The following is a 14,612-nucleotide window of genomic DNA, read 5'->3' on the forward strand; positions in this document are numbered from 1 at the left end:
ATAAAGGAATGGAGAGCTTACTCTCATTAGTACTAATTTCATTAGTACTAATGGAAGTATTAGGACAGAGCACGTAGTCTGACTTTCTTGGGTGACTCTGAAAAGAGATGCGGAGGGGAAAACCTACAACCTTATTATCGTCATAAAAGATCTAGCTTTTTTAAGTGTGAGAAAAGGAGTTTGAAAGTCATCCTTGATTGTGAAACAGGACTTAAAACTATAAACACTAAGTTCTCTGCATGTTTTTGTAGCACTGAAGGTAACAAAATGTGTACTATTTTCCCACGCATTTCACACAGTGCAGCATTTGCAAATGCACTAGAAATCGTTTCCTGATCACAAATTACACAGATTCAGCCTTAGTTATGTTGTCTCTTTCCTCTTTGAAATAAAGCATTGCAGAAACCTTACGTAGCCCCGTGAAATTCAAACTCTATGTAGTGCTTTAGGCCATACTCAATGAAAGCTTTTAACTAAAACCTATGTCCTTAAACTGCAGATAAATGACTACAGCTACCACAAGTCCATTTTTACTATTAAACTACTGTACACCAGGGCCTGCAGTATACGAAGAGGTAGACATAAAACAGCAGGATGTATTATAAACTGAATTTCATAGAAAATACCGAAAAGAAAAAGAAGTGCTTGTGATTTCAATTCAGCTTACTCATTTCTCCTTCACTTAGAAATTAAGCATTTTATTCTCTAATCTTCCATCTGCCTCAAGAAACACATTATAGATGTTGTCTTCATCTAAGTGAGCACAGTATTATTTTTAAAACACATTATAAGAGCAAACAAAACTTCCTGCATCTCCGCCAATGCTTTCTAGCATCTATACGTCTTATGTATGCTCTTCTAACAGAGCAATGTAAATGTGTGGGGAGCCAGGAGATGTACTGGCTGTCTCAATAGGATTAATCAGTGAAGATTGTGACAGGAACTTGATGCAGATGGTAAACAAACTTCTTCTGCAAAGAAAGAAATTCAATAACTGAAATCCCCTAAAAGGTTTTTATTCTTCCAGACAACTCCTCAGTAATCTCCATCTGTTCCCAGGAGCCGGCAAGGAAGGGGCTCTTGCATCTCCCCATCCTCAAGATGTCGTCCTGCATCTTAGAATGGCTGCTTGCACATCTACAATTGATAGATGGAAACAGTGGAAAAGGAGCTATTTCTTTGAGACAGCATGAATGCTTTCTTCAGTCAGGAAAGAAAGAAAGAAGTAGTAAGGATACAGCTGTAGAAGCAGGGGTAGGGGGGGGGGAGAGAGAGAGGGAAGAGGTGGGTGTGGGGAGGGCAGTGAGAAAGAGGGAGGCAAGCACCAGTGAAGCTCTGGCTCTCCAGCTGAGCTACTATGTAACTTTGGACAACTACTTATTCTTTGCCCTGAATTTCACTACTTTAAAACAGATAAAAAGACGCTTTTGCGCTCTTTAAACCATCCTGATAAAAATCACCATTATGAAAGTAGAAGCAATGGCATCTAAAACCAAACCAGAAGTGTCTGATGATGAGACAACCCAAATAAGACTGCACAGTCATCAGTTAAACAAATCAATGCTTATCTGCAAACATTTGCAGCTCCTGTCCTTACATCTCCAGTACACAAGCAGACCCAATGAAAACCAGCTCAAATCCACACAGCACGAGATACAACCACATACAGCAGTTACAATTGTAATTGCACACTAATCTGTGCTACACAAGTCTGGTCATGTCAAATTCATTTCTATACCTCTTTAAAGTTACAAAAGAAAACTTCATTGAAAACAAGCTGATCTCTAATCTTCCCTTCTACAGTTACAATATTCACTCTAAAGCTATTGAGAACCTTCATAAAACATTCTAGCTTTGATTACATTTGAGAGGACACTTAAGTATGCATGCTTTAAAATGTTCCATTCATTGAATCATAGAATGGTTTGGGTTAGAAGGGGACCTTAAAGATCATCTAGTTCAAAATGGGTTTGATTCTTGCATTTGACAGTCATCATGTTACACTGATTAAGGCACAGTAAATCTGCTATTCACATTCTTGAGTCCCATCTGTGATGTCCATGTTGTGACAGCTCAGTTCAAGGAATCAACTTTACTAATTAACTTCTCTTTTCTGATTTCCATTTTCCACGAAAAAAAATAAAAGCACTTCCAGCTGATGGAAAAACCAGCAGGGCTGATATTAATGAATGCTAGTGCACCCAGCCCTCAAAAAAAAAAAAAAAAAAAGAGAGAAATCCAAATGAAGTGTTCCACATCAACATGAACACAGAAGAAAGTGCAGCAGGAAGGCGGGATGTGGGATGTTGCTAATGGCAACAGATGCACACATTCAGTTAGTTAGACCCCAATAATGATATAAAAGAACTTGAAGGTTTTTATTCGGATATTGTCCTCTGTTGGAAGGCTAACAAGGATGATGGGCTCCCATCTTGTCCTAAGATTACCATAATTGGCAGCAGTTGGTAGTAATCTCCTTTACTTACTGTGTTATCATTATCTTTCAAATTCTTACGAGATTTGTAAACATGTTGTGATTACCCTCGCTTACCCTCGCTTAGAATTTCTTATTTCAAGGTGGGAAGAACTCTACCTATTCAGTACATAGCCCAATTCATGTTCATCCTGATCTATTATTTATTTCTCCTGAGTTTTTCTTGGTCATTGATTTTCCACATTTTTCTCCATTGTCCTCTATGTGACAAAAAAAGATGAAAAAAGTTGATTATCCCTGCTCAGGACTGAATTTCAATTTTTCAGTACTTTAAAGCAGTTATAACCACTTCCCTGTTATCACACGGAAGTTCCCATATCCAGAGTCACGGGATCAGCACACTGGAGGATGCAGGAGAAATGGAAAAAAAATTCCTGTTGCTTTTGCCACATAAAGATGGGGACACAACTGTGAGACACTGTCGTTCTTAGCCCAATGCAAAGGGGATCTGGGCCAGAGTGCTCTCCCAGTTCATGCAAAACAAAGCAAAGCAAAAAAAAACAACAAACAAACAAAAAAAAACCCACTGAAGAAAAAAGAAACCTAAAGAAATATTGCAAAAAGAAAACTTCTTGCTAGAAGAAATTCATAGTTCTTAAACTGTAGTTACATAACTTTATCAATTTAATTTTCAGAGGTATTACTACAGAGATGCTAGGGTTTTTGCTAATTTCGTAAATATTTATGTGCACATATCTGTTAAACTGGATTTATAATTTACTGGTATGAGGTCAACAGGTCTGTTTACATGCCCAAGGGATTTCAGGATTAAGATCCTAAATTAAGAGAAAGTTCTTTGAGGAAAGAATTCATCCTACATATAAATCAAGGAACAAGTTTCAAAGTTTTGAAAGACAGGAGAAGAAATAAGTAGGTTGACATTTATATATCTACTTCACCCTAGTCATGCTATTAGAAGATTGCCACTTTACTTAAATTCCTTTTAAGAATTAAGATCAGACTGCTGCCTGTCTTTTCCACTTTGTCCTGGTGATTTCAAAATCCCCTTATCTCCATTCTGAACCTCAGAGTTCTTTGCTTCTCTCCCTCTTTACCTCTCTCATGGTGCATGATTTTACCTGCAGGTTTCAAGCCTTCATTTTATGCTTGGATCTGATTTTAAAATGTCTCCATAATAAGAAGTACCCCTCTTGCTTTAAATGCAATTAAATAAAATATTAAATTATCATATGACAATTGAAGAGCATGCGTCTTTAAAGAATGTATAAATATTGTATGTGACACTCAATAACACTATAGATGGCAATTCTGAAAAGGACCCAAAGACACAGCTGGAGTTGCTACTGGAACAGCCCAAAGGCAGACTAGAGAAACTTGCCCAGGGCCAAAGAAAATATATGACAAAAATCTGAATGAAACCAAACTTTGTGACTCCAACTCCAAGGTCAACCAGCTATCAAAATCTTTTTTTTCCTCCTTACAGACTGCAAGGATATTTTAAACAGTTACAACTTTAGATATAACTGTCCCTTGGAAGCTATTAATCCTTTAAGAAGACACAAAAAAAATTCCTATGAAACCAACAGCATTCCCATGATGATGGGCATTTTAGTTCCTTTTTTCTGAATGAGTCGTCCAAAGGGCCTCTAATTCACTCTGCAACCTCCTAAGCTGTTAAGAATATTCACTTCCACTCATGTTTTTTCAGATTTTATTCATTTACACTGCCTTCACTGGTATATTGCCATTAACACTGGCAAAACATTTTCCTCTTTAAAGTGCCGAAACCCTTCTGTTGAAGGTAAAAACATGACTGGTGGAAGAAAACGCCACATTTCCACACCAAAATTAAAGTGGAAGAAACGATGCATTTTATAACACACTGAATGTTATTCTATTCCATTCTCACCATTAAGAATCCTAGAGTACTTGAGCTTTATGATACAAAGATCTAAATCAGAGAAGTTATTTTATCCTGTAATGTAAATAAACAGATGTTCCTATAATGTTACAGATTCTGTTATAAAGATTCCTTAATCAAGTTTTTACTACATATGACACAAAACTCAACTTAGTCTCTTACAAAAAAGGTCAATAGCATTCTATACCAAATCATATCTTCACAAGGTTTTTTAAAACGGTTACATATAAGACTTAACATTTTACTCCAATGTTTTTTAAACCCACTATACACAGCAAAATTCTGTATTACACATCAATTTTAAACTATTCTTATGTTTATTAGGAAAGAGAATTCCACTGATCTTTATAAACATCTGATCACAGAGCTGGAATAGCAAGTTACGGCACACAAAGCACATGTGGTTTGCAAGAAATGGACATACAGGTCCATAGCTAATGCTGTGCAACAGGATTGGCAGAGTTTTGTACTGGCACACAGACTGCTATGTAATTTTAATCCCCCAGGTGCAAGCCACAGAACAGGCAAACTGTTGTGGCTTTTGAACAACATGGAGAGCTTAAGAGGAGTTAGTAGGGTTGAAGTTGACTAGTTGTGAATGAAAAATAGCTGGAAAAACTACATTTTCCACAGCAAAGGTTACCCTCAGGGTATTTTGCCACAACAGTTTTGAACTTCTACCCAATACAAATATCATGCCTGTGACTGGAATAGGACAGCAGACTTGGTTCAGGTACAGGGAACTGCAAGTCCCACACAAATGACTGCCCATTGCCTTCACTGACAGTGTTCCAGTCAGCAAAGACATAGTTACAGAAATGCTGCACTGGCGTCCTTTAGAGGTCAGGAATAAAGGTGAATAAATGCTGACCAAAGTATCTGCAGAAAACTCTTCCAGCTGGAACAGCTGGAACAAAAACATCAGTGCCAACCAAAGGACATAACTGTATGCCACAGAACATCTTTCTTTGAAGGCTCACAGCAGATAGCAAGGGAATGGATTTTTTCTTTTTTCTTTTTTAAATAGCAGATTGTTTAGTCTATATTGAACCAGATACATTTTAACTGCTGCTGCCAACTGCCTCTGGGAACACTGCTGTGTCAGATGTTCCCTTTGGCCCCTGCTTCACTCAGAGCTTTCCACTTTTTGATGACTCTTAAGGAGGGAATAAGAATTAGGGCATGAAACAGGCATATGAAAGTGGCCATTGTGACAAGGAAATGGGACTTTTATTGCTCTCTTCCTTACAAATGCTGAGGGTAGCAGAGTGTGAGGGATGATGTTGCAAAGAGATGGTTAATAAAAGAGGAAAAGTCTCTGAAGAATCCAGGTACCCATCTCATCCAGGGAATCAATCTGGTGTCAGAGGACAGTCATAACATTAGAAAGGCTCATCCCATCTGCTGTTTCAGAGGCCTGCAGTGGCAGTTGCTGTTAAGCAATCAGTTTATAATGAATTCACATTCAGAAGAGCAGTACACATGCAAAACCCTTGGGCAGAATTGCCATTATCATAAATCCACCAGTGGCAGAAGTATGTATAAAGACAGACATTAAACCTCTCTGAAGTGTCATACACAGACCACACTCGGTATCACTACAGCCACTGTAACCGTAGTATAAAATCAAAGCAATTCACAGAAGTAATTTTCTTTAGATACGACAAAATTAATCACTACTTAAACTCTCAGATATTTCAAGAAGAAAAAAACTTTTCTGGGAAAACCCACTTTGGGATATTTTTCACATCTAATTTTCAAATACTTACACTATCAAAAAACCTTGCACTGACACTTCAAGTTTCCAAAAAGCTGTCTTGACTTGTGCTTCAACCTAATGGATAGTACTGTAACAGGTGACATATGGTGTGGGTAAGGATTCATTTCATCACAAGAATGATGATGCACTTAAGAAGGCTGAGAATGCCAGCCTGTCTTTGACAACCTCCACGGCTCCATCACGTGGCACTGACTCAAGATCTGAGGAACATCATAAATCCATTAATACTAATTCCAGAAGTCACATAATTGTGACTGAACAAAGCCACAGCAGCCCTACCCCTTCCAGTGCAGTGCGACTCTGCTTTTGCATAGGAAGGGAGTGCCGTGCAAGTTTCTGCAAATGCCATCTGGCTTCCGCATTACGACCACAGTAACAACATTTGTCATTCTCTCCTTACAACATATATTAATGAATCTTGCTGAAAGTAGCTTGCAAGCCAGGATCACTGTCACAACGCTGTTTCTCCTGGCAGCAAACTCCTCAGTTAGAAAGAACAGGATGGGTGTGTGGGGAATTGTGAGAGGGAGACATGAAGAAGGGGAGGAGGAGGGGAACTTTCTAAAAAAAAAAAAAAAAACCAACAAAAAACCCCACCAAAACCCCAAACGAACAAATTTGCTCAATAACAAAGACAAAAAGACACAGCTGGAGCTGCTACTGGAACAGCCCAAAGGCAGACTAGAAAAACCTGCTCAGTAAACCCAGATTAGAATTTGTGGTCAAAGATCACCAACTAAAATGTTAACTTTCTTCTCCAGCACCATAGCATCCTCCTACATTGTGCCACAAATGTCAACACAATAGACAACAAAATGACACAGTAGGCTTCAACCTAAAAAATATGGCAGAGCTGTGAGACATCTAAGTTTTGCTTTTGTTGAGAACTACTATGATAAATTCCTTTGAGATGAAATGAGGCAGTGGAGCTTTCAAAATCACAAGGGAGAGCGTGGAGTTTGGAAATGCTAGGGTTTGTATAGTACAAAAAACATTAGAAACGCTACTTTCAAAACTTGTGTCTTAACTACATCATGAAGCATCTCAAAGACTCCAGCATGTGTCCTACTCTTTAGAGGCTTCCAGCAGCAATTACAAAAGAAGAGTTAAGCCCAGCTGACATACTGGGAGCAAGAGAGAAGAAAGTAATCTACACAGTGAAGAAATCATGTCACAAATGTTTTCGTCTATTACTACTAGCTACTTTTAGTAGAGTCATGCTGGTGGGATATTGAACACTATGTGTCTCATTAGTTCCAAAGTCTGTTACTGTAGGAAAGTAAAAATAAGAGTTTAAAAAAACCTGACAGACTCAAACCAGTTCACAACAGTCTTCTGAGGATCCAGGCTTCTTATGATTTTGAAATTAATCAAAATCATTATACAAACTCAAAACAAAACCAAAGTATCTTCATTTTATTTTATGAGACTTTTATGTTCATTTAGTAATACCCATTATACCACTGTTCAGGTAACCAGTGCTGATTTGTATTTAAAAAAAAAAAAGTACTGAAGTTTAGAACTTGAAGATAGAAAACCATAGAATCAGGCTTTGCAATCTGCTACCTTGCTTTGTGACCACAGTATTTATTTTCTATTAATGTGTAATTAAACTACCATATATTTTCTTACCGGCTTTGGTCTTGCAGGGCGCAGGAAGTTTGTATAGAGACACATTATATTAAAAAAAACCAAAAGAAAATGTAATATGTAAAGCCAAGCCAAAGATGGTTACAAAAATATGATCCTGGTGTCATCGGAAGTGCTGACAGTTACATGAAAACAGTCTCATTTTGAACAGTTTCATGTCTCACTAATTGGCATCATCACCACAAAGTCAAGCCTCCTGCCTCTCAGCATTACTGTTACCGAACGTTCTGATAAGAGAAAGAGTAACTATCTTGAATAAAAGAACAGATGAAACGATGACAAAAGTGGAATCATGGGAAGTAATTCTACTTAAAGCTACCATGAGATCCTCCAATTTGACTAAGATAACATTCAACTAAATTTAACAAGCAGCTATGGAGCAGTTCCTTTACGTCCATACCGAAGTAAGGTAACAGGCATCCTGGAAAATCCCCTTATAGTCTTGACTTAGAAAATCCAACCTATCTTTTCTTTTAAAAAAAAGAGAAGATGACCACAATTAGAGCACATGCTCTAAAACTAATCTTGTGGGACTTGAAACATGGATGGGGAGAAGCATTAGAATTCCCTATTTGAGAAGAAGTTAGTCAGGGGTCACATGAGGACATTAGCAGCAACACAGAAAAAAACCTAAGTTTAACATGAACCTGCTCTTTTTATCGCATATTTTTCAAAGGTGTAACCTTTTTCAAAGGTGTAAGCATATAAAATTGTGCTTGTCATACCTTTTCAAATTTTGCCAGCAACTCACATAAGCTGAAGTTCAGGCCAATCATCATTAAGTGTCCCCTGAAGCCTACATTTTCCTGGTACGTCTTCCAAGCCAGGTCTATAGCCTTCAAAACGTTTTTCTCTTTTTGCACCTATACCGTCTCAAAACTCTCTGCAAGCTCTTGCATGTGCCCCTCTCCTGGGCTGTGTTCCCCCAGGGGCAGTTCACACAGCACCATTGTCACAGCGTCCCTATCCCCGCTCCTTCCCATAGGCTGGGCACCTGGGGGTGAGCCGCTGACACCAGGCGATGCTCCTTGCGGGGTTAACCTGGCCCCATGACGCTGTGGGAATCTCCTTGCCTCCAGGTCTGGCCACAACTGCCTTCAGCTCACCTTGACGATGACGTGCAGGTTCCAAGTGCTTCTTGAAGGCCTCAAGCTCAATGTTTGGTCTCAATGACCCCAAGCAAGAGAAACTATACTCCACTGATACATGATGGATGCAGAAGGTAGGGAGGAGGAGCAAGTCCTTCCATGCTGCTCCATTCAAGGGGAAAAAAAAAACAAAAAAACCCACAAAACAAAAAAAAAGGAAAAATAAATCCCTGGAGAAACCTCTGTTTATGGAACGCACCAAAAGCCAGCTTTTTCAGAGAAGTCGAAATGGGACGAGGCACACTTTAGCCTAGGAAACACAGCAGCGTGACTGGACAGGAGGCCATCTCTCCTCTCCCTGCCTTCCTTGCAGCTGGACACCAGCAGGCTGGTGTTGCTACAGCAGTAACCGAGCCACTACAGCCCTCTTCCCTCCACCTGCTTCAGTTTGCCCAGGGGACGCTGTACCACCAAACAGTCAAGGCCTATTAAAAGAAATCTAAAAAGTCATTTCTTTTGTTTAGGCAAAAAAATATCTCCAGCAAAGGACTGTGCTGCTACTTCCAAAGCCTTCGCTGGGGATCTCCTCCTTTGGTCCTGTCTGCTCTGACAGCCGTGTGGTAATCTATCCCCGGCATTTGTTTATTATTGTAATCAGCATCCTCCCTTCCAGCAGCCCTGGTGCCGCTCTGAAGCCAAGCACACTCCCCCTTCCTGGAGGCCTCCTCGCTGGAAAACCACCACCACCCCTAAGGCTGCAGAAACCCCAGACAAAAAACCCTCACTCGCCCCTTTTCCTTCCCCTCAAAAGGAAAGGTGGCTATTCAGTCACTGGACAGGTTTTGGAGCTGTAAAAGCAATCGGTGCTCCACAAAGCCTACACGCACCCGCTGCCACTCACGAGGGCAGACTCAGCACAGGCAGATTGTTTTCATATGAGCCTCTGCCCGCCTGCAGGAAACCTGACACCCCAAGGGTGGCTACTCAAAAATAGCTCCATTGCAAACCATTCCCACTGGAAACCCTGTGTGCATGTGAAGGCCTATTTAAGCTACTATTAATGCTTTCCGTACAACCACACATTACTCAAATGGCAAAAAGAGTTTCAGTAATAGTTACCAGCAAGTCAGAAAATAATTAAAACCAAACCAACAACCCATCACTTGCAAAACGCATTATAACTATTACTCCTATGACGTTAGGAATCACATGCTGCTTTTACTTTCTAATTCACCCAACTGTCATTTGAAGTACCAATGAAGTCACCAGTGACAAAAGTGCCCTAAAAATTATTCTCAACTAGTGGGTTATACTGACACAGCCAGTATGGGTCAGGATTTTAAGAATAAACTCTGGAGAAAAAAAATATATAAATATCAGGAGTAGTAGGCTTTTTGCTTATTTTATTTGTACTTTGCCACATGTCTGTATGTTTTCTGTGGGCATATTATACAAACTGCAGAAGTGCTTGCAAAATAAACTGAGAAAAGTTTTCCAAATAAAAAGGCAGAACTAAACCAGCTTTACTGCACAACTGAATGGTAAGCACAAACTGTTTGAATTTATTTCACTGCTTACGGAAGCAAAAAGCCCAATTATTAATGCAACAGTATCTAAAATCATGTTCAAATACTGTTCTTTTCTAAAGTATCCCCTTACAGAAGGAAAATAAGACATTAGAGTGAGAAAATAAAACCAACCGGCAAGACATTTAACCACAATCTTTATTTGAGAATCTCTCTTTTCTTCTCCTGCAAGACAGACACAAAGTTTGGATCTCGATTCCTGTACACACTAAGGTTTCTTTCTGCTGCTCTTGCAGAAAAAAATCCTTGCAAAAAAAGAAGAAAAACTTATTTAAATCCACTTAAGAGGTGCTAGTGCATATAAAATGAAAATAGGTGTCAGGCTGGATTATAATGAGGCTTTGTAACTCCAGGACCGTATCCAAATAGACAACATTAATTTTATGTTTATTCTCAGGCTTCATACTTAAATAACTTGTTTCCTAATTTTCTGTTGTCATAAAAAATGTCATACATTCCAGATTTTTTAATACTATTAGATGCAAATGTAAATGCCCTCTGAGCTGGATAGGTACCATTTTGCAGAATTCTGTAAAAGGTAATCAAATATATACTTATATTCATAGTGCTGAAACAATGCTTCCAGTAAAACTGCTTTGAAGGTTGTACTGAATAATAAAATACAATAAATAAGCTCTACATTGACATCTATTTAATATAGCCTGTACCTGTAAAGACAGTACTGCTGTAGACATGACAATGTCAGATCATAAGTTCCAGAAATACAACATAAACTGTAAGAGTTTTGTATTACTTACTACTAAAATTTTCCTGACCAGTTTTGCCATAATTTTCCATAAAAATAATGTACATGCATTGTTGGCAACTAAAATGGAATTTTATAATGAAAACTACAGGTTGCACACAGATAAAATATCCGAATGCTAGAGTCCAAATAAATTTGTATTCTGAGAGCATAAACCCTTGTACAAATCCACGATCTTCAGCTGAAAACAAGCAAAACACCAACAGTGCTGTAACAAAGCCTCCTCCAAAAATACTCTTGCAGATACTGAGATCCACAAATGGGAATTAAAAGACTGGAGAGCAATGCAGAGGACTGCGTGCAATGGAGCTTCTCGTTACATTTTAATATTAGAGCAGTTTGGTGCTCGTCATGTCTAAAAAAAAATGTGGTTCCCACATGTCTTAAACAATAAGACAAAATGGGATAAAAATAATATAAACAGCTAATAGCACTTTATAACTATTGATAATGCTACTAATGGCAGCCTGCAAAACATAAGGACCATCAATGGAAAGCACTTTTATCACAGGTAGAAAAAGGAAGGTCAGCACATCAGCCTGTGACACAGAGAACTATGATCACATTTGCTAGCAACTGTTTTTAGGAGTTGGGTTCTGAATTGCACAGCCTGCAAATCCAGGCTTAAGAGCTTCATCATTTAGCACGACACTTAATACAGGGATTATAAAACTAACAGCAAATTGTACATCTAAAGACTTAGTACTACAAAGAATCAATTAAAAAAACCCTACTTTTTATCAAGTATAAATCCAGAAGTAACTGAATGTTAGGCTACTGGAAACAAGTGAACAAGCAGAATCAAAACTAGGTAAGGAAAAAGAAAAATAAATGTTATTCCCTTGCCTCTGGAAGGAAAAGTATCTGATCAACTTGGAGATGATTTTACACACATCTCTGAAGTTTAATTTCAGAAAAGATAGAAGTCTTCCAGACTTCAATCTGCAAAACAAGATTAAGTATGTGCAAAGACACTATAAAGAATTTACTTCACACTTGAGATGATGTGCAAAAAAGGGAAGAAAACTGGCATACTAAGCACAATTTTAACTTTGGAATACAAACTAAAGAAAGGGGAAAAGAAAGGGTTTTTTCTAGAAGAAAAATGTAAAAATAAACACCATCAAGAACCTTAAGAGTAAATAAACCAGGTTGTTTATACACAGAGCATACATATATCTTTTGTGACTCAAAACAATGAGCAACAACAACAAAAAGATAAAAAGCGTAGTGTTCCCTTGTGGGACTTGGATGTAAAGGATGCAGAGGTCAATAGGTGGTTACAGCAAATCAATACATTCTGGTTTCACTCAAGACATACAGCTTCAGGCAGGAACATAAAAAAATCACTTGTTCAAAAGCACTGTGGTATTTTCTCCTGCCTTGCAAAACACCTCGTGTCAATTTGATCAGACCAGGATGAAGAGCTGCCCTCCCCACTTCTACAGCAGGTCAGCATTTACAATACAGTATTTACAGCTCCAGCAAGGTCAGTCCTAAACTGAGACTCACTATCAACTGAACCCAACACCAGGGTTTCACTAAGCACAGCTCTTCCAGCACAGCCTCACTGATAAACTCTGCAGAAACCAAATCACTCAAGTGACATAGTACCCCAAGGACCAAGAATTCATCAAGACAGATGAACAAATCAAGCTCTTACCACAAAGTGAAAAAGACAGCAGGATAAGAGAAAAGTCACATAAAGATGATTGCTCAAATTACCAATTAAGTATCTATTACAGTGGTGATTGTAATGAAGATTATGAATTACATGAAAGGTTTGCAGAGTTCCTAGATGTTGGAGCCAAGGTACTACACTGGTTTGACTTTTACTTCATTCATTTTTTTAAGACTAAAGGGTATCAGCTTGCCTTAGGAAGGTATTTTTACATGGATCAACCAGCCACATTCAGCGGTCTACCCTGTGTAATATCTGCCATATTCAGTGATGAGAGTTCTGCATTAGGTAAGCATAGATAGACTTCCTCAGAAAATGGGCTATGAGACTTTAAATCTCAAGAATAAAATTTGTTAGCATTCCAGATGAGATAATGTAGTCTTGGTGACAGGCAGTGTTGCACTGCCATGAAAGATTAGTAAAGGACTGGGTGGTTCAGTGGTGATTTTTTTGCCCCTCTCTCTTATTTCTAACTTTTCTGGACAACATATGGCCTTCAGCTTTATGAATTAACCATGATTTTCTAATGCTTTGGTCCTGAATATAAGTTGTGTGTTTTAATTTCTTTGAACTTCCCAGAAGCACACAACTCTAAAAGCAGAACATTTCAAATGTACTCAGACACAAAAACCCAAAGGAGTATCTCATACTTGAAGAACATCTAAAAGAGATTAGATATCAAAGGGAAGTATGCAGGGAAGTACCACCATGGCATCCATTTCAGGCATGGAGATTGAGACTTAAATTCCACTGATTGGACTGGTCAAAACATAAAGGTTTCAATCCTGACTCTAATTGACAGAATGAGGGAGACAGCAGGGAGCATGGATGAAATCTGGCTTTCATGCCAGGCAGGAATTTCATCATCAGGTTGTTACTTCCTAGTTACTACTGGTCACTAAATAAAATGTTCCTATTGATTGACAGTCTATAAAAAGTTCACGGGGGAAGCCTCCTTCTAAGACTGTTAGCTGCCTTTCCTCCTGATTTTCCTTCTTTAGGTATGAGATACCAGCACTTGCTTTGCAATAATCACAATGGAAATCAGCAAGGCACGAGGAACCTCATGGTCCTTCTGTCTTTAATAACATCTTTAACTCTGCTCTCTTTGCACAGTAACAAAACAAGTTGTCTTAGATGTACTAACATATTTAATTAAAAAGGGTGAAACTGAAAACAGAGTGACAGTCTAGTGGCAATAAAACATGACAGATTGCCAAAGCAGCACACCCAAGAAAAAGACTCTAGAGGCTGCATTAACCGACACCCAGAGTAAGCATCTAGCTCCCCAAATTACAAAACATGGAACTTTCAATATTTCAGCCCAACCCAAAAACGGTGTTGTCCTTAGGATTTTCTTAACTGTGATGACAACAGTTTTCTAGCTCCCTGATAGCTTAAGTCTGAGAAAAGCCTCATTAAATCCATGCACAATACATGGGACAATTAAATACACATCTTTAAAATAATTTGTTACGAGAAGGGCTTATGTATATATTTATTACTTAGTAAAGAATACCTCTGTCTCAAGATACTAAAACTGGCCAATGAAAAGCTGATTATTTTAGTAGTTTTTAGACAAGTACTCAATCCAAACAGTGGGAAGATCATGAAAACCATACTTTTATTTCAGAGTTGATCATAAATAATTAACAGAGCATCTTATAACTCAGTATCTGTGCATT

The 14,612-nt window shown here is 38.5% G+C and overlaps 1 protein-coding gene across 6 annotated transcripts in view; it reads right to left on the reverse strand.

Moving 5' to 3' along the window:
* The window catches only part of UTRN (utrophin), a 384,959-nt gene that overhangs the window by 133,326 nt on the left and 237,021 nt on the right, over nt 1–14,612 (reverse strand). The gene's annotated exons all lie outside the window — the stretch shown is intronic.

Source organism: Athene noctua, chromosome 1, assembly GCF_965140245.1.
Source record: "Athene noctua chromosome 1, bAthNoc1.hap1.1, whole genome shotgun sequence".
Lineage (NCBI taxonomy): Eukaryota > Metazoa > Chordata > Aves > Strigiformes > Strigidae > Athene > Athene noctua.